This window comes from Octopus sinensis, linkage group LG15, assembly GCF_006345805.1.
Source record: "Octopus sinensis linkage group LG15, ASM634580v1, whole genome shotgun sequence".
Lineage (NCBI taxonomy): Eukaryota > Metazoa > Mollusca > Cephalopoda > Octopoda > Octopodidae > Octopus > Octopus sinensis.
This window is the reverse complement of record NC_043011.1, coordinates 12,813,036-12,840,685: the sequence shown is the minus strand read 5'-3', so window position 1 is coordinate 12,840,685 and position 27,650 is coordinate 12,813,036. Positions and strand designations below refer to the sequence as shown.

Below are 27,650 nucleotides of genomic sequence, written 5' to 3'. Positions count from 1 at the left end.
CCTGCTCCTATCTTTAGAAATAGAACTTGTGTCTTCAGAATTCAAATCCTTACTAATACACTTGGGACAAATTCAGTAGACTATAGTCTGGCTATAGAAGTGGTTTTGGTCATTAAAAAACTTGTTAGTATTCTTCCGCAGAGACTTTGATTATAAATGATGGGAAAATAGAGTATGAGTTAGTTCAGTGTTAATTGGTTTTTTTTAACCAAGATGAGAATCTGTTTCTTTTAATGGCAAATTCACCACTAGAGGCAAACTACGTATCTCATAATGTTTTCTGAACAATCTGACATGAAAAGTTACTTTGTTTTTTCCCATATGATTAAACATAGATTAAATTGAATTATTAGTCAGGAATATAACTCAGGTGAATCCATACAACAAAAACAATGAAACAGTGTGTGTGTGTGTGTGTGAGTGTTTGTAGCTTAATTTCTTTTTATTGTTTAGTTTCATTTTCTTGAATAAATGCCGACAGACTAAGTTTCTAAAAAACTAGAATAAACTAGATTATTTATGATTTTTTTTTTTTAGGAAACGACTTACAGAGATTCTATTGAATTGTCCAAATAACGGCAAATAAACAAATAGATTATGTACAGAATGCGCTGGAGTGGCTGTGTGGCAAGTAGCTTCCTTGCCAGCCACATGGTACCAGGTTCAGTCCTACTGCATGGTACCTTGGGCAAGTGTCTTCTACTATAGCCTTGAGCCAACCAAAGCCTTGTGAGTGGATTTGTAAACTGAAAGAAGCCTGCCGTATATATATATATAATGTGTGCGTGTGTATATGTTTGTGTGTCTGTGTCCCCCAACATCACTTGACAATCGATGCTGGTGTGTTTACGTCTCTTTAATCTAGCGGTTCGGCAAAAGAGACCGATAGAATAAGTACTAGGCTTACAAAGAATAAGTTCTGCGGTTGATCTGCTTGATTAAAGGTGGTGCTCCAGCATGGCCGCAGTCAAATGACTGAAACAAGTAAAAGAATATGCAGGTTCTGTATGTGATGATAACGAAGAAAAACTGAGAAAGCATAAAACCTTGAAACCAGAAATTACAATAGACATAGCATATGTCTGAGATTTTAATGCGCAAATTATTTTGTTGCTGATGTCGAGAATGTTTTGGGCAAAACAATGTACCTAGATGTTTGAAACATACACTTTCGTTATTTAAAATGTATAATTGAATCACGTGGGCTAGGGTTGATTAGATATTTTGGACAGAGAGAATATTTTATGTTTTGTATAACCAACATTAACATTCATGAACAGCAAGAAAGCAAATGATTTACATTTGGAAACCTCAAAGGTTGCCATGGAGTTAAACTAATACCAGTTATTGGGGAAATGGTTTTAGAATTAACTTTAAATCTTTCAACAAATTCTTGACTGAAGAGTCAGATACATTAAACAAGATTGGAGATTCAAAATTTTTGTATTTTAAAGCTAAGGGAAGTAACTCTGAGTGAGTCGTTGCGATAGAATTGAAGTTTCACCGCTAACTGACTCAATGGAGAGGAGTTCCAACTAAATGAAATCTCCAAGCAGTTTCAAGGCACAAGTGTCCGATATCCAAGTGGCTAAAAAATTGTCAGCAGCAGGGCATCCAGGGGTCATGACCAGGATGCGGCCTGCCTCTCTCCTTAAGGGATAAGGAGTTCAGGGCCGAAACACTCGCTTGAGGAGAGGTTTCTCCTTTGAAGGTCTACTACTACTCATCTCTCTTGTGAGTTTCTTAGATATATCGAAGTTTAAGCTGCAGATCGATAGATTTCATATTTTATATCGATGATATCAACAGAATTCTTTGTCAATAGAATCCGAATTTTATACAGTGTCGAAAAATATACTCTCTCCTTTCATATACTTTGACTACAATTCATGTCTTGATTTATCTCTATATATATAAACGGCAGAATGTCTGCGCGTGTGTCCTTTATACAAAGCCACAATTTTTCAGTTAGAGGGCTTCCACTTTTTATGGTCATTCAAAACCGTCCAAAGGTGGTCGTACACATCTTTACATTTCCCCAGTCACCCCGCAAAGCCATTAAAAATCAATAGAAGTGACTTTTTTTTTGTGAATTTTCTATCCGAAACCCAATCAAAATGCCCGAAACTTGATACGCCAATTGAATGCCAGCGTTGCCGGGTCATAGTGCTAGTTTGATTTAATTTGGCCTTCTTTTATATGCTAAAAGAGTTAGTTACTTATTCGTTAAGTACCATTCCAATATAATTTGATACAAGATTTACATTATTATGACAATTGGCGCTCAATACAAACTTTTAACAATGACTGACTTGTTATGCTCGTTTTTTTATGGACATGTCGCAAAGATGGCCGCACGTAAATGATGCAACATCTCGCGAACAAATTAGTTGTAGCTTTTATTTTACAACAGAAATAATTCTCATGCTGGTCGTGAATTAGAAATTGCAACAACGAAATCAACACACTGGGAAGAATAATTTTGTTAATAAGCTGCCAAGACAGGAGAAAACGTACCACGCTGTGTTCATAACAGCGAACCGTAGTTGCTTTCTACAAGGTTGACTAAATAGCCATCAGAGCGACGTTTTAAAAGCAGCAAATGAATGAATCGTTCCGGTCTCTGCACGGATATGTCTGACAAAAGTGCAGACATTACACCAGGTTCGCGAAGCTGGTGCTAAAATCATGTCTGTTTATGACCCTTGTACAGGGGCATTTCAGAAGGATCTCGAATGATCGATCACGTGATGTCTGTCTGCTGATTGGTCCATAACTCAGCCGCTCATGTGAACAAGCCTCTGCTGCTATGCTGTGCTTTTAACTTGACAATTTTTTGATTCGGTTTCGAATCTTGCTACAGACATTTCAAATTTAATATCTGAAATAGATGTGTAGCTCAGTTCAGGTTCATGACCGAACGACTAGATGAGCTCCACAAATCCATAGCAATAGATAAGACTAAAAATGATAATCATATTAACGTTGCTTACACCTCGAGTCAGCCCTGATTGACCAGACCTAGAATGAAAGGCGATCCAACCGTGACTGTTCTGTTTATACACACACACACGAATACAATTCTTCGTTTTTAAAGACGATCGGAAGTGATTTGAACAAGAGTTGGTGGTTGTTCTTTCTAGCAAGTCAAGCAACCACGTTATGACTCTCATATGCTCGTATTAATATTTATTTCTTTCAAAAGCCGCAATTACACTCAATTTAATTGCTGCTTTGTATTCAGCCATCAAAGCAGATCTTCTTTCGAACAGCATTCTGCATAATGCTATCATCTTTTGCTTTATAGGAAACTAATAAATTGATGATAATTTGGAATAATGCAAATGATCTGAATTACATTATTTTCACATTTTTAAGCGGCGTCTCTCACTGTGTCTCTCTCTTCCTCCTCTCCTTCTCCCCAACCTCTCTCTGCAACACGTCAACTCAGATTAATAGCAAAAGTCAAATAGCCATATCAGTTTGTAGTATTTTTCTTATGTTTTAAGTCACGTTATCAGTTGATATATTGACGTATAACAAGTTTGGAAATGAGATTTTTAGATTTCTTTCGCATTGTATCATCAGTTCGCAAATTAATAAGGTCAGCATTAGCATCATAATGTCATAGCCAGATCATTGTTATTCTAAACTGTATACAAATTATATTTGCATGTCTTTTAGTATCGTCTCTAACATAGGCACAAAGCTACAAATTTATATATAGAGAGAGCTTAATCGATTATATCGACCAGATCTTTATCGACCCTGGAAAATTGACCTCAGGAGGTTTTGAACCCATAACGTAAAGGGGCAGAACAAATACCAAAGTCTCTTTCTGCGTTAATGACAGAATGGTTTGAGCGGAAAATTTTTGTTTGTTTGAGTCATCACATATATTTTCTATGTTAGTTTCATCGTATTGTGGTGGTTGTTTGTAGTGATGTTGTAATCTAGAGAGGGGTTTGCATGGATTGATATGTCAAGGATCAGCCCTTCTGGAATTTTTAAGGGTGGGTTGCTTCCCCTGGGATTTTGTCCAGCTTCTAAATTCTGGGGATTTGACAATGTTAGTACGAACAGTAAAAGTTGTTGGTGAGTGTAATTCCTAAAACATTTAGGGCTAGGCCCTGGTTGTTTTAGACCTATATTAGTGGTTTTGTTTGGCCCAAAGGCTTTTAAGTTCTTATATTTCCCTGGTACATTCTAAGTACCGGTTGAGAGGAAAGAGTCTAAGTGGTGTATTCCCATTTTGTGTTTGTCTTTTTTTTTCTATGATTTTTGAAACATGACAAAATTGTTTTCCCTGATAGTAGATTAGTTTAGTTTATTTTAATTGAGGTGAGATGTAATGCAGCTAATTACTTGATGTAGTACTGCGAGGTTTGTGGTTGATGTTAGAGATAAATGCGATAAATATGCTGCTCTTAAACGCGGTTCGGTAGGATGGATAATAGACTTCAGGTCACCAAATGTAACAGGTATAGGTTACTGATAGATGTAACGGATGCAGTGGTTATTAGTATTGATAGCAGGTTAGTTAAAACTCCACGGAACAGTGTGATATGCAGCACCAAATCGATGAACAGAAGGAAAAAGGAAATTCTTACAGATTCTATTTATCCGTTACAGTTCGTCGTTAGGAAGAGTACATAAAGTTGTAGCAGTCGCTGTTTTACAAGTGGTAAGAGAATATTAATAACGACAAGGCTAGCATACTTTTGGTAATATCTATATCAGATGTAAATGCTAGAAAGAGGTAGACATGTTCATTCGCCGAAGTACCAGACAAAAGAGAGCGGCATGTTCCTCTGGTAAGGTGTCGGATGAGAGAGAGAGAGGGAGAGAGAGAGAGAGAGAGACAGAGACAGAGACAGACAGACAGACAGACAGAGACAGACAGAGAGACAGAGAGAGAGAGAGATGGGGAGAGAGTGTGTGTGTGAGAGAGAGAGAGGTATGTTCCTCTGGTAAGGTGTCGGATGAGAGAGAGAGAGAGAGAGAAAGAGAGAGAGACAGAGAGACAGAGAGAGAGACGGGGAGAGAGAGAGAGAGGTATGTTCCTCTGGTAAGGTGTCGGATGAGAGAGAGAGAGAGACGGGAGAGAGAGAGAGACGGGGAGAGAGAGAGAGAGAGAGAGAAGAGAGAGAGAGAGAGAGAGAGAGAGAGAGAGAGAGAGAGAGAGAGAGAGAGGTATGTTAACTCTGCCAAATGCTGCATAGAAAGAGAAAGAATTCTGAAGATAAATGCGTTTATCTATCTTGAACTGAATTTTGCCCAAGATGTTCAGTTAAAGAAAAGGCTGATCTACGATGACAGTCAACTCTCATAAATTTCCAAATATGGAATATAGGCGCAGGAGTGGCTGTGTGGTAAGTAGCTTGCTTACCAACCACATGGTTCTGGGTTCAGTCCCACTGCGTGGCACTTTGGGCAAGTGTCTTCTACTATAGCCTTGGGCCGACCAAAGCCTTGTGAGTGGATTTGGTAGACAGAAACTGAAAAGAAGCCTGTCATATATATGTATATATATGCGTGTGTGTGTTTGTGTGTCTGTGTTTTTCCTCCCAACATCGCTTGACAACCGATGCTGGTGTGTTCATGTCCCCGTAACTTAGCGGTTCGGCAAAAGAGACCGATAGAATAAGTACTAGACTTACAAAGAATAGATCCTGGGGTCGATTTGCTCGACTAAAGGCGGTGCCCCAGCATGGCCACAGTCAAATGACTGAAACAAGTAAAAGAGTAAAAGAGAGTAAAAGAGTATGATACCAAAGACAATGGAAAAAAGCTTACAGAAAAATCTAGACTACGGTTTCGGTTCCTGGCTAAGAATCTAAAGAAACGAACCGTTTCAAATGTTAGCCAGTTTTCTGTTTATATTCTTTTGCTATTTATATACGTATTTAGTCGATCGATACCGAGTTATACTTCGGTTGTTGCATGACGTTGATAGCATGTTTGTTTGAATTTCTCTCTGAAGACACTGGCTATTTCTGGTGCTTAATTGGGGTTATATTTTCTATGTTACCTTGTGGGACAAGTTTTCAGATATGTTTGTAATTGTTATGTTGAATGCATATACGACATTGTTTATGATGGTGAATTCTGAAAACCTAGATTCTGTGGCTTTGTTGAACTCGTCCAGTTGTGTCGTATAGAGGATCAATAATCGCAGGGGATGGTGTCTGAAGGTTTAGAGTGTATTTTCGGTAAGAGAGATTCTCGTTGACAGTGAGAAACCCAGCAATTGGAGCGATTTTGAAGATTCTCGTCGTGATTAGAGTATAGTTAGTGATGTAAAGTGTTTTCTCGTTATATATTTCTTTATTGCCCACAAGGGGCTAAACATAGAGAGGACAAACAAAGGGATTAAGTCGATTACATCGACCCCAGTGCGAAACAGGTACTTTTATTTATCGACCCCGAAAGGATGAAAGGCAAAGTCGACCTCGGCGGAATTTGAACTCAGAACGTAACGGCAGGCGAAATACGGCTACGCATTTCGCCCGGTGTGCTAACGATTCTACCATCTCGCCGCCCTGGTCAGTCATTTATAGACTAGAATTTCCGGACGCTTCAGTGTGAACATTGACTAATAGCGACGGATCTTCGAGGTCATACATAGACAGAATTATTTGGCGTCTAGAATAAGACTTAGCCAGTTGTCCACAATTTCACTACGTTTGCTGCGGTGATCACAAATGTGACCTGTAGACTTGCCTTAGATATAGTACGTAGACAGTGGGCCGGATATTGTAAATTTAACAAGTTACTAGTGGACTGTGAAGATTACGGGAGTCGGATTAAGCAATTAGTAATGAGGGTATTAACCGGTACCATTATTAATAACAAATGACATTACTGATGTTGAGGATAACAACATTGCTTTCACTAAATCTATCCAAGGCAAGTGGGATCTTTTCGATTTGAACGGCAGTTTTTTCTAGTGGTGTCATATGAAATTGTCACCCATAATTATGACCCTAGTATCGATCTATTGCATTTCAATCTATTTTAGGGTGAGGGTTAGAGTTAGGGTTAGGGGTGGGGGAAGGGTATCTTTTTTTCTTCACAAATGTAAATAAACCCAATCTGTTTCTTAAACGAGGGACATATTCATACGGCACGGAATGTTTTCACCTCAATAGACGTCATTGATTGGTTGAAATTGCAGAAATTGAAGAAAAAAAACAACAAATATCTTACAAACCATAGAATTTTCTCAATAAAGCCAAGAGAAAAAGATGTTTTATAAACACATTCTACCAGTATACGAAGTTTAAATAAAAATCTGCCGTTCAGACCGAAAAGATCCGGCAAGTGTCTATTAGTGGGTTCTAGAGGAGAGCAGTTCACTAGTAGATCTGGCTTCACAGAAACTGTACTCGTGGTCACTAAAGAGAGAGAGAGAGTGAGAGGGAGTGAGAGAGAGAGAGAGAGAGAGAGGAGGGGAAGTCAAAGTGTTGTTGGAGGATGTTAACTGTTTCCACTACTTTAAAGATTTCAGTGCAATGGGGCATTAATTGATAGGATCAGAGAGATTGCCTTTCTTGGATATGAGACACACGAGCCTTAGATAACTAATATCTGAGGAAGAATTGGTTGCAAATCCTTACAGATCAATCGATCGAAAGGCACTTCCTCTAACATTTGAAAAAGCAGGATTAGTATATGTAGTGAATACAACCGACTATATGTAGTGAATATGAGTTAGTATAGAGGGTCGACAAGGATGACTGTGTGATGAATACGTAGTATTCATAAACAATTAGTTTCAGTGGATATGAGTGAATAATACGGAGCACGTTTACGTGATTAATAGAAGCAAAGAGAATATTCGGATTTTTTCAGTTTGAACGGCAGTTTTTTCTAGCGGTGTCATGTGAAATTGTCACCCATAATTATGACCCTAGTATCGATCTATTGCATTTCAATGTTTTAGGGTTAGGGTTAGTTAGGGTTAAGGTTAGGGTTAGGGTTAGGGTTAGGGTTAGGGGTGGGGGAAAGGTATCTTTTTTCTTCAGAAATGTAAATAAACCCAATCTATTTCTTAAACGAGGGTCATATTCATACGGCACAGAATGTTTTTTTACCTCAATAGACATCATTGATTGGTTGAAACTGCAGAAATTGAAGAAAAACAACAACAAATATCTTAGAAACTATAGAATTTTCTCAATAAAGCCAAGAGAAAAAGAGGTTTCATAAACACATTCTACTAGTATACGAAGTTTAAAAGTGTTTAGTTACGTGGAAATCATTTTAAAAAACTGCCGTTCAAACCGAAAAGATCCGAATATTCTCACTTCTCTGTTAAAATATGATTTCGATTTGCTATATTTTAGAACTCAGATACCTAATCTCGATGTCATCACATATATACACATATTCTCGTCCCCAGAACGACCATGTTTATCTCAGTTGGCCATTGTTGTTTGTAAACTATACTGTCACATGACCTGGGCCTGGGGTCCCCTTCGGTCATGACACTGACCATGGGCTTGCACCTAGAAAGTTACCCTCCTAGTCACAAGTCTGGGCAAGGTGGTTTATGGAAGACCAGCAGTCGCGCATGCATACCAGCCTCCCCTCTCCACGCCACCAGTGTTATCCAAGGGAAAGGCAAAGGGGCCGATACAGCTTGGTACCTGTGAGGTCGCAACTCTTTTCTACAGCTGAGTGAACTGGAGCAACGTGAAATAAAGTGTCTTGCTCAAGAACACAACACGCAGTCCGGTCCGGGATTCGAGATCACAACCTCACGATCGTAAGCTCGATGCTCTAACCACTGAGCCATGCGTCTTCATATGACCAGTGCTAGTATAACGACATGGTTTCGGTGTACTGATATCGATATTTGTACAGATTATTTATACTAAGATCTGCTTAGTTTACTGTTCGTTCATGATTTATTGTCGGTTATGAGCAATTATTCTAGAATAATTCCATTCTCTTGTCACGTAATTTCATACATCTTCTGCTGTTATTATTTCAGCCACAATAATTTCAATGGAACGCTGAGCTGTCACTAATGAAATGAATATAGAAAAATACACTTCTTTATACGAGAACTTCAGTATGAGGTTTACTTAATAAGCGTTTTGTCACGTAATCAAGAACATTCATAATTTTCGATGTGATTTTAACAATTGTTACAGATTCACTATAAGCTGCCCATATTTCATTGACTTTTTACGTGATATTCTAATCAAATAAACATTTGATCTCGACAACAATGCATATTTTTGTTTTCTCTCTCACAGAATACTAACTGGTCTATTGAATTTGAATATATCAATTTTAATGAAAGCCTCCTGAACTTTTAAATGTAATTTCGTTCCAATATCCCCGTGAGTTAGAGGTATGCATTTAGAAGTATGGTTGTATGGTTAACTACGTTTTATACTTTATCTAATGAATACTTCTCATTTTTAATTATCTGAAATCTTTCTATAAAGAAGAGGCTGATTTCTAACAAAGACACACAGTTCCATCCCGAAATACAACAAAATTTGTTTTTGTTGTATTTCGGGATGGTCATTTTATTTATTATTTCATATTTTTGCCAAATAAACACACGCACTATATATATATATATATATATATATATTCTTCACTCGTTTATTTCTGTCATTTTATTATCTTAACGCCTGTCCATTGTCTGGAAACCTTTCGTCACGCATTTGTGACCTCTTCAGCGACACTTTTCGTTTCCGTGTGTGTTCTTACTCCACTTACTCCATTCTGTTCTTCTAAGATGTGTATCGTTATGTGCGCATGCATTTGTGTCCTTGTGTGTGTGTGCGCGCGTGCGTGTGTTTGTGTGTGTGGTGTGTGTGTGTATATGTTAGTTTTTAGCAGCAGTGTAGCCCTCCCCTCAGCTACAACCTCTCACCCCATTGTGCTGCTGCTATCCTAAGACCCGAGAAAAAGAAAAACGGGTACGAATTCATATTTTGAACTTGAGAAAAGTCCTGCATATTTTTATTGTAATGTGCGTATTAAGTTGGTTTATTTCTTTTTCTGAAAACCCAGCTTATCTCACAAAAAGTGTGCCGATCAATATTAGTATGCGAATTTATAATATAATCTGGACAAAGAAGCTGGAAGTTTCAAAACAGTTGGCTAAGCGAGGAGGCCAACAGAAGAAAGAGTGAGAGAAAGTTGCGGCGAAAGAGTAGAGCAGGGATCGCCACCATCCCCTGCCGGAGCCTCGTGGATCTATAGGTGTTTTCGCTCAATAAACACTCACATCGCCCGGTCTGGGAATCGAAACAGATTCCTAACCACTGGGCCACTGCGTCTCCACGTATGAATAATATATTAAGGTAAATTTAATGTCATTCTTAACTGACGTTGAGACAGATGTGGAGTGATTCACATGCAAGCAACGTATAAGTTTTACAGTTGCCACTTGTTATTTTAGTCAGAAATGTTACCCAATCAGTGACTTTATTCAAGGAGAAACAAATGGTTTGTTGAATAGTTTTTTCTTTTTAATGTTTACAATATTAACCGGTAAAAATTATTTTTGTTCACTTCGCGCATTCACTCGACACCAGACACGTCTATTTGTCTGCTGATATCCTGTCTGGCAACAACCTTGCATAAACTGTTTATTATCTCATGTCATTCTCTTCTTAGTAGCAGCGCCTGAATATTTTCTACCTGTTTAAACATTTTCCGACTGGTGGCCATTTATTTGCTTGCACGCATTTAACTCCACGATACAAATTATTCCAGTGATACGAAAATATGAAAATATCTTTATGCACTTTCCATAACATTTCTACTGCATAAATTATCTATTTGATTTATCGATTCATATTTTAACATTGCCTTGGCTGTTATAAAGTAAGATCTGAAATTTTCCTTACCTGAATTCTGACCTAATTTAGTTGGCAATTAACAAACCTCGTGCAAAGGGCCTCCCCCTATTGGGAGTTTTAATTATTACTTATATTTCGTTGTTATCCTGCTTTTGTACACGGACCTTTTCAAACGGACAAAACCCTTTGTAACTTTCGTCCTGTGTTTTGTTCCTTTATGTTTTAATTGATTTTTGTTAACCCTTGTGGCCAATAAACGAACGAATTATTATCATTATTATTATTATTATTATTATTATTGAGTGAGAAAGCAATGCATGCCATCAAAGTGACACTGGAGCACAAGTATACGAAGCCCACTATACCCATCATGACTACCCGTTTGATAAGTGTACACCAGGTACATGCAACACAACCATATGTATCTCAACCATATGTACGCGACATGATGACCTTATATCAAGATAAACAGCGCATGACCTTGCAGGTGGGGCCTAGTTAGAACTTTCTTCAGATTGGGTAGCCCATCCCGCTCAAAAGGTTCCTGAGTTGTTTAAGGATGATGAACAAAACACCCAGAGGTGAATTATTGAAGCCCCAAAGAATTCCTCTCAACACATGGTTATAATGCTCCCCCACTACTCCTGCCCGTGATCAGAGATGTACATATTGTCAGCCACTGAGGGACATGCTCAACTGGTTAAGGTTATTATATATTATTATCTAAGGGTATACACAAATATATCACATTTGAAATCAATGTCTTTGATGCCGAGTCACCACTAGTTTCTTGAACAATCCTTTCTGTTCCTAATAGAATCAATGCAACTCTCGTACTTGCTCTGATCTCATTAAGAAACCTGCCAAGTCTATTGGTAAAGCAAAAATAGGAATCCTATAGCTGCCAGGACTGCGTTTGCAGAAACCTTTCTCAGGATGATAATATCTGGTCATCTTGCTTAAATCTCATGGTCAGTCTGCACAGTAAAGTCCCATAAGACTTTAAATTAATCATTTTCCTATTTCTTTACTACCCACAAGGGGCTAAACACAGAGAGGACAAACAAGGACAGACAAACGGATTAAGTCGATTATATCGACCCCAGTGCGTAACTGGTACTTAATTTATCGACCCCGAAAGGATGAAAGGCAAAATCGACCTCGGCGGAATTTGAACTCAGAACGTAACGGTAGACGAATTACTGCAAAACATTTCGCCCGGCGTGCTAACGTTTCTGCCAGCTCATTTTCCGTCACACTCTACGGTTGGAGTTGGTTCCTACCGTTTTCCGTTTACTTCAAAACCCCTTTAACGTATTCTGCCCTAATGTAATGCTTTGGCCGCACAAACGTGTCTGCGTTTGTTTTTTTCTTAGCTAAAGGACTAAAAATACTTGTGTGCTCATGTTACTCCTCTTTCTCGTTACACATTCTGCACTTAACATTTTCCACGGATCTATTTTTGCTTTAATGACATTCGTACATAATGACTGGTTTTGAACAACCATAATGAGTCATTCCGCATTTTTTTTTCCGTATTATTACTGAGTTCTGCATTCTTCAACCGTAACTAAGATTCGTCTACTGCAATATCCTGCGTTTGTCTGTGATGCTGACAGTGAAGCTTCTTTCCTCAGATGCTTTTCTAGCTCTTTTCTTTTTTTTTTTCTTATATTCCTCCGCGGTATCCACAACTTTTTTTCTCCTCTCTTCTGACAGTTTTTCTGCGTTCTTTTCCACATACTCTCTTCTAAATCATGTCCTGCATCTCCGCGCAATTGTCTATCGATAACAGTCTTCTCTCCTCTCCCTCCCGCCTTCTGTAGTAGGGATCTTTTCGGTTTGAACGGCAGTTTTTAACATAATTTCTAGGTAACTAAAAAATTTTAAACTTCGTATACTGGTAGAATGTGTTTATAAAACATCTTTTTCTCTTGGCTTTATTGAGAAAATTCTATAGTTTGTAAGATATTTGTTGTTGTTTTTTCTTCAATTTCTGTAATTTCAACCAATCAATGACATCTATTGAGGTAAAAAAAACATTCTATGCCGTATGAATATGTCCCTCGTTTAAGAAACAGATTGGGTTTATTTACATTTGTGAAGAAAAAAAGATACCCTTTCTCCTAACCCTAACCCTAAAACAGATTGAAATGCAATAGATCGATACTAGGGTCATAATTATGGGTGACAATTTCATATGACATCGCTAGAAAAAAACTGTCGTTCAAACCGAAAAGATCCTGTGATAGATATAATCCATCAACACTGTCTCTAGGACGTAATGACATGTACATGGTCAGTGTCTTATTATATTTAACACACTCACTTTACTACCTGATGTGTCATTAACATACCAGGTGTTCACTTCCTGTAAACTAAGGTGGTATGTTCTTTTCAAGCCTCGGGATCTTTACAGAGACTCCTTACACTGCCGAATAATGCTGTTTTCTGGCCTTACACTGTTTTCATTTCTATGCTTATCTTTTCCGAACACTTTTCAATTTCTTTGTTCATTGAACCCAGGACACCAACAATTATCAACACAATATACGCATTTTCCATTGATCTTAACTTCTCTCCGAATTGCTTAATTTTTCGTCAGTTTTTATATTTGTTTTTCTCCCTTGTCTTCCAGCACAATATTGAGTTTCCATTGTTCGATTTCATCATTACACTGGATCATAGTGTCCCAAAATATCTTTGCTTTGTCAGTTTCCATCACATCCTTTGCTTCATGTTATTACCATTTCCTCGCCTTTCCCAATCCAAACTTGTCCCCAGTGAATCCTTCTGATCCCATTGTCATACAGTCTCTTGTATTTACTCCGGTCCATTTTGTTGCATTCACTTAAAATGTGTCATACTGTATCCCCATTTTCACTACACACTCTTCATTTGCCACATTCAGCGGAATGGTAAATTCTGTACTTGATGTAGTTTGTTCTCAAAGCTTGCTTCTGTGTTATGCTATAAAGATCTGTGTTACAGGTTTCAGTTCGCTTTTTTTGTAAACACATCAGCCTTTTATCTGGTTCATTGTTCCATGTTGTTTGTTGTTTGATCCCTTTCGATCCATGCCTGGCTCATAAGGGCCGGCTTCCCGGTTTCTTTGACGTATAGGTTCCCTACCTGGACGGGACGCCGGTCCGTCGCAAGTGAGCTGCAAGATGCAGGAGGAAAGAGTGAGAGAAAGCCATTACCTTCTGCCGGAGCTGCGTGGAACTTAGCCGTTTCGCTCATAAACACACACAACGTCCGGTCTGAGATTCGAACCCGCGATCCCCCCGACCGCGAGTCCGCTGCTCTAACCACTAGGCCATGTGCCTCCACCATTGTTCTTTGATATCTCTCTCAAAAACTGATTGTGCATATTATCTTCCAGCCGTTTTTCCTCTTCGTTTCTGTATTTATTTTGTATTCCCCCTTATTCTGGTTACTTTCTGTTGTGATAAACCTGTCTTTAAGATGGTGAGCAGGCAGAGTCGGTAGCGCATCGGACAATTAGCTTATTGCCTTTTTCTTCAGCTTTTTGCGTTCTGGGTTCAAATCCCGTCCAAGTTTAACTTTGCCTTTCATCCTTTCGGAGAACGATAAAATAAAGTACTAGTCAATACATATAATTCGCATTAATTATTTATTAAATTCATGTATCTCTAACTTCTTAACCTCACCTCCTTCATCGTACCTTCGGAACAGCTGTCACGATTAAAATTAATTACTTTTTTTTTCGATGTTTTTTCCTTCTTCTTATAACATTCTGAAACATTTATAATTCGTATTAAAAATACGAAAAAAGCTTCAAAAATTTCCTTCCCCCTTCATCGTTCCTTTCTGGAGTTTTTCAGTATTAATGTTTGTCGAATAGATGATATAAGGTTGTCCCAAAAGTTCGTAGAAAGTCTTGGAAAATAATGGTCTTTATTTTGAGGAATAATTTTTGTTATTTTTGTTAGTACTTGGCGAGTAAAAATTCAATTTTCGCAAGTGTTTACGAACTTTTGGGACAACCTAATATTACCATTTTCAGAAAAAAAAAATTTCTTCAAAGTTTCATTTTTTTCTCACAACCATGGGAGCGCTAGGCGCACCTCACGACCATAGGTCAGAGAGATGGTTATGACTTGCAAACAGTTTTGAGTAGGAATCGGAAAGAGATGTATGAACACTGAAGAAAGGTGCACCTGTGAGGCATCATCTAAGGTATATGTTTAACAAGTTATTTGACGGTCTGCATGCCACGCCGATGTCATGCAGCTTTGCTGCAATTTTCTTGTTTCATATCTTTCGTAATCTTACCCTACCAACCACGTTTGTTCGTTTATTAAGTGTCTGTCTCTTTCTGTCTCTGTCTCTTTCTCTTTTTTTTTTTTTAAACTTGGATCTTTTAAAATTCTTTCCAAGACTTACACAAGTGTATGTTTGAAAAACAAAACTGAAATTTTGAAAGAAGTTCATAAGTAATTATAACGTCTAGAATAAAATTGATTTAAAGAATATTCATCTTATTAATCGGATTGTAATATTTTTTATGTATTAGTTATACTTTATTGATGTACGCAATTTCATTTAATAATAAATTTATTTTTACAAAGGATAACAATCAAAATTTTAAAAATTCCAAAAATTAAAGGACGATGTGTGTACAGATTTATTCGTAACATTTTTGAATAACTGATTGTAAAACCTTTGTTATCAGTAACCATATTTAATCTCTCTGTATCACGAAAAACTAACTTAACACAAATATTTTTATCAATTTTTGCCCATTGTCATATAAAATCGTCTCTCAAGCGTTCAGTTTTTTAGGGCATCTTTTCCGAATTTGAGATTTGAAATGGTACCAAAGATTTGCAAATGGATTCAAGTCTGGTGATTGAGATGACAACTTTAAAACGTGGATGTCATTTTTGTGGAGGCCAGGCAGTCGCTACTTTCGATGTATGTTTCAGATTATTAACCTGTTGAAAGATCAAATCGTCGCCAACCTCCAACTCTTCTGCTGACACTCAAAGATTCTCGTTTAATATTTTGACGTAATCTTCTTTTTACATCCGGCCTTTGATGACAACTAGTCGTCCTGGGCCGACTGCCGAAAAACACCCGCAAAACATTAAATTTCCACCGCCATGCTTCACGGTCGAAAAGCCTGGACAGATATCCGCCAAACTGTGGCATTCTTGCTGAGGCTCAAAAGTTCAATTGGACCTCCGACCAAAATTGAGCAGGTTTATTTAACATGCTTTTTGTATAGTTTAGCCGAGCCTTAACGTGGCGGGTCCTGAGCAGAGAAGGCGGAGGATGAGGGTATCATTCGGCACCTAATGCCCACAGTGCCCTCCATGCGGTTGATGATGAAGCATTTGCTCCCAGCTGCCCAATCTGCTCGCTGACCCTTTTTGCAGTTGTCCACGGTTCACGCTCCATTCGTCTTGCCAAACCTCTTTGCATGAGTTCTACTTACAACTTTCGTTTTCTTCAGTTCCTTTCTCTATTTACCATACAGCCATAGATTCGATATTTCTTAATAACTGATTGAATAGTTGATACATTGACAGAAAATCGTTTAGAAATCTTCCAGTATCCGTCGCCAAACATGAAAAATTTTACATTTTTTTTTCTTAGGTCAACACTAATCTCTTTTTGCTTCGGCATTTTTTATATAATAATCGTTGACGTGTGGGCACTAATATTAAGGTTTTAATAACAATTATTATATATAATAGTCAAAACTATTGAAAATGTTGCAAGACGCAACGAAAATTTTAGGAAAATAAAAATAAGAAAAAAGTGGAAATTTTACCGGTGAGTGTGTTACATTATAAGGCACAAAAAGAAAATGACCCCCCCCAGACACAACAGAATAGTTTATTTGTTATTTTAAATTCATTTTTAAACAAAAAAGTTATTAAGCAAATTTAATGGATAATTTTACACATGCGTCGTTCTATCATTTTGGAGATTTTCATCATTTTGATTGTCATCCGTTGTAAAAGTAAATTAATAATTAAATGAAATTGTATATATTAAAGTATAAATAATATATAAAAGATATCACAAACCGATTATTGATATGATGAATATTTTAAAAATTCAATTATATTCTACACGTTATGAATACATATAAACACCACTGTATCTATCAAAAACATGATTTCGCTTGTTTGAAATGTACAAAAGAATATTTTTGATTGTAGAAAAATAGAATGAGACAAACCTTCACATGTTTTTACCTCTTTCTATCATAACAGTTTGTCACTACGCCTTCTCTAACTATCTCTATATATTTCTGCTTCTATTTGTTTGTTTGTTTTTTTCTACATTTTATAGCGGCGGTGGGGAGGGTGGAATCTTTATTGTCTGACTAGCCTCTCACTTCTCTCAGGCTGCCCACCAACGCCGCACATGCAGACGTCTTCCGATTGCGCGAAAAGGCTTTGAGGCAAACACCAGTCGCAAACTAATTGGCAAAAGCATCGCATCTTCTACAGATGTCCAGCAGGGTGAGCATCTTGGTCCGTTCCTTTTTGCGTTGCCCGATCAGTCAGCTTACCCTTCAATGCCTGGTGCCTGGACGACAGGACCCTGGATGACTCGACTGAGTCTGTAGTTGGGAACTGTCAGCAGGTTATACCAGCCCTAAAGCTTCTTGGGCTTGAGATCAACCCATCCAAGTCGGAGATGATAAATGGGATTTATGGTGAGGCTGAATTCTAGGACGCAGTACTCAGCATCCAGCCCATCTTGGCGGGCGCTCGGATGGCACCAAGGGATGCTGTCTGTATCCTTGACTTCCCAATTCTCCCGAAAGCCATAACAGAATTCCTGGAGAACAAGCTTGCGGGCTTGTCTAAGATGACCGTGTGATTGCGTCTCATTGACGTGCGTCTGACGCTCTTCCTCTTGAGGAATTGCTTTGCCCTGCCTAAGCTCCTTTTTTGGCTGTGCAGTGAGCCATGTCACCCTCTCACAGATCGCCCCAGCTGTACTTAACTGATCTGAAATGTCAGTTTTATCAGCGCCGGCTGGCAACAGGCTAAATTCGGTGACCTTGGCTACCGTTCTGCATTGAACCTGGCTCTGTCAGTATATGTTTCCTCAATATCCTCCAGTGGCAACCTCATTGGCGAGGTATTTCGCGGGATGGCTAAACCCGATATGGCCCAGGTACTAGAGACAGCTCTAGCTAACTGGACTGTTGAGGGCCTTGCCATCCTCCAGAATACAAATGTTCAACGTAACTGGAACGACATCAGATGCAACTCTGCCTTCAGGCAGATTGAGACATCCTTAGACCAGTACGGCCTTTGATGTGGGACAATTGTAGAGAGTCTGACTTGTGGCTGTTAAATTAGAAAGATGGCTATTTTATTGGAATCAGTGTGAGTCGCTATTTTTAGGAAAATAAAAGGTTGTTCATTAGGATAACAGCAAAAATTAGATGTATATGATTTTGTCCATTCATTTTCTTTATTTCCTAACTACCAACAAAGATATTATCATGGCTAGAACAAGGTTAATGTCTAGTCAGTAGAAGGAAAATGAAATGTGATCGTTAAGTAACAAATTATACATGGTTATTGTCAAAATGTAAATCAGATGTAGAGACAGATTGGTGCTGAGCAAATATGTCAAGTAAGCGAAAATAGTTTTTACTTAGTAGTATAACAAGAAAGTTTCTTTTTATATTCCACGGACAGAACAAATTTGTGGTTAACTTGACCTGCTTTCAGATTTAGCTGAATTGATCTCTAAAAGACCAGAAGAATTTATCATTTCTGCCCATGGAGAGATAAATTCATTATAATTATTTATTTGGCTTTAGCTAATATGTTGGTCTGATTTGCATAATTAATTGATACTTGCTAGGCCACTAATTAGTTTATTGCTATTGTATTAAACAGAAGGTTGGATAATTATAAACATATATTAAGGTAAAATTAATATCTTCCTAACCAACACTGTGAGAGTTTGACAAGTGAAAATAGGGTAAACATTTGCGTTGATAAATATAAACAATCAGATCAAATGGTTTGCTTAATTAAAGCTTGGCTGGTTGCTAATTCATTTAATCGTTATTGAATTAAACAGCATGTATGAATAATTATATGTGTCCGAACTGCGTTCAAGAAATTTCCGACCGTATTTTTCCCACCAAAACTAATGCTGCTCGGGCAAAATCCTTTGAGTAGGAAGTAATGCCACCCTTCCTGTGCATGCATGACAATTTTCGTGCTGGTAGGCCACATCAGTTCCCGTGTGCTATGCCTAGAGTACAGATGTATTGTGCATGCTCGTTGGATTTTCGTTTTCATGCAAGATGACCAAATGCATCGAGCAGAGAGACAATAAACCCATGTCTCATCATCAATGATGATGGTCTTCATGAAGTCTGTATTGCGGTTTGCACAGTCCAGCATATCCTGAGCGATTATTATATGGAGTTGGTTCTAGTGGAGGCACATGGCCTAGTGGTTAGAGCAGCCGACTCGCGGTCGAGGGATCGCGGGTTCGAATCTCAGACCGGGCGATGTGTGTGTTTATGAGCGAAACACCTAAGCTCCACGTGGCTCCGGCAGAAGGTAATGGCGAAACTTCTGCTGACTGTTTCGCCACAACTTTCTCTCGCTCTTTCCTCCTGCATCTTCCCGTCCAGGTGGGGAACCTCTACGCCAAGAAACCGGGAAACCGGCCCATTTGAGCCAGGAATGGCCCGAGAAGGAAGGAGTTGGTTCTGCTGCTCTGCCAGCACCTTTCATTGACACTCTTTCCATGCACAAATCCTTCATTAAAATGAAAAACGCAGATCCTGTGCTTATTCCCACTTCGTTGTGAATAATTGCCTGGATTGTTACACGACAGTCTCCCATGACTATTCACCAAACCTTCTCAATTGGCTCCTTGTTTCCACTTGTAAATGGTGTGCCTCACTCTCCACCGAGGCGCAGCCATCGCCAAAAGCCTGCTAAATTTTTTGGGTGGTTTGAGCTTGAGAATTATCAAGCTTTTGGCAAAACTTGATGCAATATCACTGCTCGATGTGTTCGGTGAAGACGAAAATCAGACGAGCACGCACTACATGGGTGTACTCTAGGCATAACAGCCAGGAACTGCGTGGCCTACAGGCGTGAAAACTTTCACGCATGCGTAGGATGGGTGGTGTACCTCCCACCCAAAGGATTTTGCCACGTGACATTAGTTTTGTGGGAAAAATAAAGTCGGATACTTTTTTAACCTGTCAGCCAACATAGCACGACCTTTACGATTACTTTCACGGACAGAAAAGCGCCAATTCATGTATTTAGAGCATTACACTAATACTCTTTTACTTGTTTCAGTCATTTGACTGTGGCCATGCTGGAGCACTGCCTTTAGTCGACCAAATCGACCCCAGAACTTATTCTTAGTAAGCCTAGTACTTATTCTATCGGTCTCTTTTGCCGAACCGCTAAGTTACGGGGGCGTAAACACACCACCATCGGGGACAAACACACACACAAACATATATATATATATACATATATACGACGGGCTTCTTTCAGTTTCCGTCTACCAAATCCACTCACAAGGCTTTGGTTAGCCCGAGGCTATAGTAGAAGACACTTGCCCAAGGTATTTCGTCTGTCTTTACGTTCTGAGTTCAAATTCTGCCGAGGTCAACTTTGCCTTTCATCCTTTCGGGGTCGATAAATTAAGTAGCAGTTACGCACTGGGATCGATATAATCGACTTAATCCGTTTGTCTGTCCTTGTTTGTCCCCTCTGTGTTTAGCCCCTTGTGGGTAGTAAAGAAATAGATATATAAGAAGCATAATTTCAGTTGCTCCAATTATACAAGTTATTCTATATTGATGTAATCATCCATTTGAAAACTATTTTATTGTTTGTATTAAGAAGTGAGGAAGATAAAAAGGAGAGAATGTGTGTTGGGGGAGAAGAGTAGGTGTACTTCTTTCAAAATATTTTGAAGTGTTTACTTCTACTAACCGGATGATTAGTGGTGTACACTCATGCACACACAAACACACACACACACACACACACACACATGTCTATCATCTTCATCATCGTATTTGTTGCAATGTCCACTTTTCTATGCTTCAATGAAGACATTTTTTTTAGATTCCTACAACTTGATGCTCTTCCTGTTGTTAACCCTCACTTGTTTCCAAATGAAGTATATTTCTCCATGATTGGACATGTTTACGTGGAAGATTGGAAATAAAGGACAATATTTGTATGATGGTAACAGTCATTTACAAGCTATCTCAAGATGAAGAAGCACAAACATACACACTCACACATTATATAACCTTCTCCAATATACATAACCTTCACCTGATATATGTCTTACATTATTTATTGACTGTGTTACCTACAAGTACCATTTTTAATTATCTAAATGAAAAAAATCATCTTCGTCTAATATTCCTTTTATATTTCTGTCTTCTGTCTGTCAGCAATTTACAATGAGCAGGTGATGACAAAACATCACTGCCAAAAATATGAGTTTTACATCTTGTATGATAAATTCGCTTGACCAAAATATAACCAACTATTTCATTTTTAATGCCAGTCATGTTACAGAATGCGCTGGTTTCTTTTTTTTTTTTATCTGTGGAGCCAGCTCCAGTGATACATCCAACAAAATGTGTTTTGTCATTTTCCAAGGACACCTTGGTGCCTAATAAAACGGTTTTACATCCAGACCTAGCATTCTAAGGGATTTAGTTTTAATCATGTTCCTCAGTATGTGTGTATACATATATATTTTACCAGTGTGTTTGTGTGCATATATATATATATATATTTATCAAAAGAAAAACAGGATGCAAAGGATTTAGCGGTACATATGTTTCTGGTTTTATTGGACAGTTTATATCAATGCATAATTGATGTAACATGTATGTCAATAGCCTTCTTCAGCCGCATACAATTACCACACCAAAGACATGTATTACATTATAGCAGGTTTGAGAAATTTGGGAAAAATACGGGTTTTATAATATAACAAAAACAAACAAAGGTAAAAAACGATTCCTTCAAAGGGGTGTAAAACATCTAATTCACTGGTATGGCAGTGTGTTCTAATATAGCATCAGGCTGACCAAAGCCTTGTGAGTGGAATTAGAAGATGGAAGCTGAAAGAAGCCCATCGTGTATACATGTATGCATATATATATATATATATATATATATATATACATATACATATATATGTGTGTGGAGGCACATGGCCTCATGGTTAGAGCAGGTTGAGGGATTGCAGGTTCAAATCTCAGACCAGGCGATGTATGTGTTATCACTCTTTCCTCCTGCATCTTGCAGCTCACCTGCAACGGACCAGGGTTCTATCCAGTGGGAAACCTATACGCCAAGGAAATTGGGAAACCGGCTCTTATGAGCCAGGCATGGCTCAAGAAGGAACAAACATATATATGTGTGTGTATGTGTTTGTGTCTGTGTTTGCCCCTCCTCCAGTATTCCTTGCTTGGCAACCGGTGCTGGTGTGTTTACATCCCTGTAACTTAGCACTTTGGCAAAAGAGACTGCTGGAATAAGTACTAGGCTAAAAAAGAATAAGTCCTGGGGTCAGTTTGCTGGACTAAAGACAGTGCACCAGCATGGCCGCAGTCAGATGACTGAAACAAGTAAAAGGGGACTGTCTTGGGCCCGCTCCTCTTTATAATTTACATAAATAACTTTTCCAGCATCATAAATCACTGCAAAGTGAAAATATTTGCTGATGGCGCTAAGCTCCAGTAAATCATCAATGAAGAAGAAGACCAACTCAATTCCAGTCTGATCCATATGCTGTGAGTCAATGGGCAGACGAAAACAAAATGCAACTGAAGGAGGGAAAATTTGAGCTGATGCATTTTGGAAGAAAGTCTATACTAAAACAACTATACTCTCTTCCTTCAGGGGAACCGCTCATAGCATCTAATGTATTTATATAAGTATATATATATATATATATGTCTCTTCTACTCTTTTACTTGTTTCAGTAAGCTTTTTCAACTGAAATACTGTGAACAGAGCTAGAGTGGTTGATGCATATATGTATATATATATATATATAAATCAAAATAAGCAACAATGATATCCAGAGGTAATGCGGTACGACCATTTCATACAACTCCATTTAATTGAACAATGCAATCATTACATCAATTTAAAATGCAGAGCAATCCTCAGCTGCATAAAAACATAGAATTTAATTAAATTTGAAGGACACATTAGCATAATTTTACCCCAAATCTCCAAGAGGATAAGGAGATAGACAAAGAACATGTTTTACCAATAACATCACAAATATATACACACACATATACACATAAGCATACATATATATATATATATATATATATATATATCATCATCATCATCATCATCGTTTAACGTCCGCTTTCCATGCTAGCATGGGTTGGATGCTTCAACTGGGGTCTGGCAAGCTCGAAGGCTGCACCAGGCCAGTCAGATCTGGCAGTGTTTCTACAGCTGGATGCCCTTCCTAACGCCAACCACTCCGAGAGTGTAGTGGGTGATTTTATGTGCCACCGACACAGGTGCCAGACGAGGCTGGCAGATGGCCACGCTCGGATGGTGTTTTTATGTGCCACCGACACAGGTGCCAGACAAGGCTGGCGCACGGCCACGCTCGGATGGTGTTTGTTACGTGCCCTCAGCACGGAGGCCAGTCGATGCAGTACTGGCTACGGTCACGTTCGGATGGTTTTCTTATGTGCCACCGGCACTGGTACCACAAGGATACAAATTCCATTGATGTTCATCTATTTTGATTTGGTTTAATTTGATTTGATTTGATTGATTTGATTTTCACTTGCCTCAACAGATCTTCACAAGTGTCACAAGAAGGAAGGTATGCACAGGTGGACTGACTACGTCCTAGGTAGGGTCCACGGGTTATGGCTTCACTGGTCTTGCCGGGTTATATATATATAACACTAAATAAATAATATTAAGCTGTTATTTTTAAAATATAGTGCTTAGGTGTAGGAGTGGCTGTGTGGTAAGTAGTTTGCTTATGAACCACATGGTTCTGGGTTCAGTCCCACTGCGTGGCACCATGGGTAAGTGTCTTCTACTATAGTCTTGGGCTGATCAAAGCCTTGTGAGTGGATTTGGTAGACAGAAACTGAAAGAAGCCCGTCATATATATATATGTATGTATGTATGTGTGTGTACATGTTTGCGTGTCTGTGTTTGTCCCCCCAACATCGCTTGACAACCGATGGTGGTGTGTTTATGTCCTGGTAACTTAGCAGTTCGGCAAAAGAGCCCGATAGAATAAGTACTAGGCTTACAAAGAATAAGTCCTGGGGTTCGATTTGCTCGACTAAAGGTGGTGCCCCAGCATGGCCACAGTCACATGACTGAAACAATTAAAAGAGTAAAGAAAGTTCAATAACCCATTGAATTGTTGTGGTCCCTACATGTTGTAATACTGGGACCAATACAAATGAGTGGTTTCCTTTTCTGTCCTTTATGTTTAAGGGAAAATCTGAAGTGGACTCCGAGATGTAAAGATGTATACAATCAATCATTTAACGTTTTTATTAATACTTTTGTTATTGTCCAAATCAAATGTGACATTAATCAAACTATTCAACTTTTCTGTTCGGGCATTCAACTAGTAATGGACTAATACATACTTCTGGTTGAATGCCTTCATTATATGTAGACATATGTTGCCATGAATGTGTGCTTATTGAAGTGTTTTTAATGATAAAGTTAGAGCTTTATAAATAAATGAGTCTGACACTACTTTATTTGAAAAGTCTTGAACTATTTAATTCAAATATTAGATTTGATTTGTAAAAGGGTAAATAAGTTTCAGATTTTGCCATGTTTAATTGTTTATTACTGAGGTCAGAACTGGGGTATCCTTTTTCACTTTTTAGCTCCAGAGAAATTATCAAGTGCATAAAACTGCAGAGATTCATCTAGTCTGAGAAAGATAATGCATCTTTAATTTTATGAATTCCTGGGGATGTGATTGATGCTAAATTATTATTTGGTCTTAAAGCTTCAACTGTTCTCTTCATATGGTGTTTTAGTGATTTCATTAGGAAGTAGTTTCAAATTTGAATTTGGGTGAAAATCTCACTCCTCATTCCAGGCAAAGGGATATCTTATTTGTCATCTAAAGAATTTAGTAACTATATAGTTGTATGCTGACATGCTGTCTATGTATAAAACGATTCATTTCTTTACAGTGTGTATTTTAACTTCACTTATTTGTTTATACATTTTCATACGAATTGTGGTAAACATAGACATGGAAAAGGAAAAAGTTTTATCAAAGGCCAGTCTTCAAGAAAAGCCAGTTAATTCACTCAATGCAGCTAATGCCATTAGGAAAAATTTAAACATTACAAATTCACTGTTGTCCCACTCTTAAACATATAAAGGCTTCATTTATTCTCACAACAAAAACAATAACTCATAGTAGAGCAGTGATGGTGGACTAAAAAAAGTTGGTTAAATTAATTTTTGTTCAATGAAGATAGACTTTAACCTTAATATTTCCATTGTGGACTCTCATGTCATAATGACTTTAAATTTGTAAATATTTATGTTAGTAAATGCTGTTTTCTTTTAACTATAATTATAACATAGTATATACTTTCTTGTCAGTGTTAGTTGTTATATTAAAATTGTCTTTGAGTGCACTACTACTTAATGTTGGTACTATATATATTGCTAGGAGACGCAATGGCCCAGTGGTTAGGACAGCGGACTCGCGGTCGTAGGATCACGGTTTCGATTCCCAGACCGGGCATTGTGAGTGTTTATTGAGCGAAAACACTTAAAATCCACGAGGCTCTGGCAGGGGGGTGGGTGAATCCTGCTGTACTCTTTCACCACAATTTTCTCTCACTCTTTCTTCCTGTTTCTGTGGTACCTGTATTTCAAAAGGGCCAGCCTTGTCACACTCTGTGTCATGCTGAATCTCCTCGAGAACTACGTTAAGGGTACGCATGTCTGTGGAGTGCTCAGCCACTTGCACGTTAATAAATGAGCTGTGACGTCACTGGTGCCAAGCTGTATTGGCCCCTTTGCCTTTGCCTTTCCCTTGGATAACATTGGTGGCGTGGAGAGAGGAGGCTGGTATGTGTGGGCGACTGCTGGTCTTCCATAAACAACCTTGCCCAGACTTGTGCCTCAGAGGGTAACTTTCTAGGTGCAATTCCACGGTCAGTCATGACCGAAGGAGGTCACAATATATTGCTAACAGAATCCTTTCCATAAAATATTGAACTTTGCTCAAATGTGTTTGACTGTGTCATTCCTTCATCTCTTATTGCTGTTGAAAGATGACTAAATGCTTTCTATAATAAAAATAATTTCTATCAAAGCTTTAAATTCGGATAAGGTGGGGTTATAAACAATTTTGTCCATCCAGTACCTGGCTGGTGATTTTTTAAATTGATCCCTGAAAGATGATATCCATGGTCTTGTCTCATATGTATTATAGCCTTATTCTTATCAACCATGTATAATGAAATTCAACTCCTGTCCATAAAAAATTGTGAGCATTGGAGTCATGATGACAATGCTTTCAGAGGGAGAGAGAGAAATGGAGTAAGAGATGTGCTCTTGATGTAATTGAAGATCTATTGATGGTTTCAGTTGTACAGACAACTATAGAGATAGTGGAGGACTAGCAAAAAGATAGTTCTGCCAGACTAACTAGAACATGTTTATTACTGATTTTCCAGTGAAGGAATACTTCTATATAGGTGCACAACATTATCTTTAACAAAGCAAATTGAAATTTACAGCACAGCTCAGACAACTTAAAACTTCATTAATTATAGACAGTTGAAATGACCATTGTAATGTTAGCTAATTATTGTAAGTTCCGTTCTCCGTGACCTAACTGGTTTACTTTTTTTTTTTTTTTAAATTTCTGTATTAGAAGATCACAGAAACTGAGATTTACTTCATTTTATATTCTTAGGCTTTTGTTTTATGATATTCGGTCGTTAAATGTTGAATTTATAGCCCGTGTGTCAGAGATTTAATTTTGGATCTAAGTGTTACTTGAAATATTCTTAGTGGGAAATAGGAATCAGCCCCACTGGCCATAATTACAGTAATCTGAAATAAAAAAAAAATTTAATTATGGAGTGTAACGATGTTCAGAAGCACACAAATAGTTCCTTATGTAAGTATTATTTGTATGCATTTCTGTGTAATGTTTTTCTTTTTTCCTGCAGTTAACAGTAAGCAACATAGCATGAAAACACACTAGAAGCACTGATATTTCGATAGGGCTGAGGCTACATTAAACATGCTAACATATATACAGTTACAAGGTCACTGTGTCAAAGTACATTCTGTTTTTCATACTATTAAAGCTCTGCATTACATTACGTTAAATTGTCATTGAAATAAAATCTCTGCTTGAAATTTAGTTTTAATTCCTTTTGTTATTTAATATAAAGGTTAGAGAGTGAAAATATACATTTCAAATTATTTGTAGAGTTTGGTTGAGATTTTTATATATTATATGATACTTGAGATAGATTTTTGATAGGAACATAGCTGTGAGACAATTTCAATTACTGGTTAGCTTCATTGAGGTTCAGAATACTTTCAAAACACACACGCACTCACACACACACAGATACATTACATCAAATCATGTATTCAAGAACTTTACATCTCCGATTCCTTATGTTGTAACTAGTAGTCTTTATTTAGCGTAACGTATATTCCAGTTTGAATTTCACAATTGGATTGGTTTCTTGTTACCTAGTGATCTTTATCGTTTCTCATTCGAGTCTCA

The 27,650-nt window shown here is 38.0% G+C and overlaps 1 protein-coding gene and 1 long non-coding RNA gene across 2 annotated transcripts in view; both read left to right on the top strand.

Moving 5' to 3' along the window:
• The window catches only part of LOC115219746 (cAMP-specific 3',5'-cyclic phosphodiesterase 4C), a 734,075-nt gene that overhangs the window by 156,469 nt on the left and 549,956 nt on the right, over positions 1 to 27,650 (top strand). The window lies entirely within an intron of this gene.
• On the top strand, positions 409 to 4,905 carry LOC118766203. The gene is made up of 3 exons (XR_005002110.1): positions 409 to 420; positions 1,692 to 1,696; positions 4,796 to 4,905. It is a non-coding gene; the product is annotated as an uncharacterized LOC118766203 (long non-coding RNA).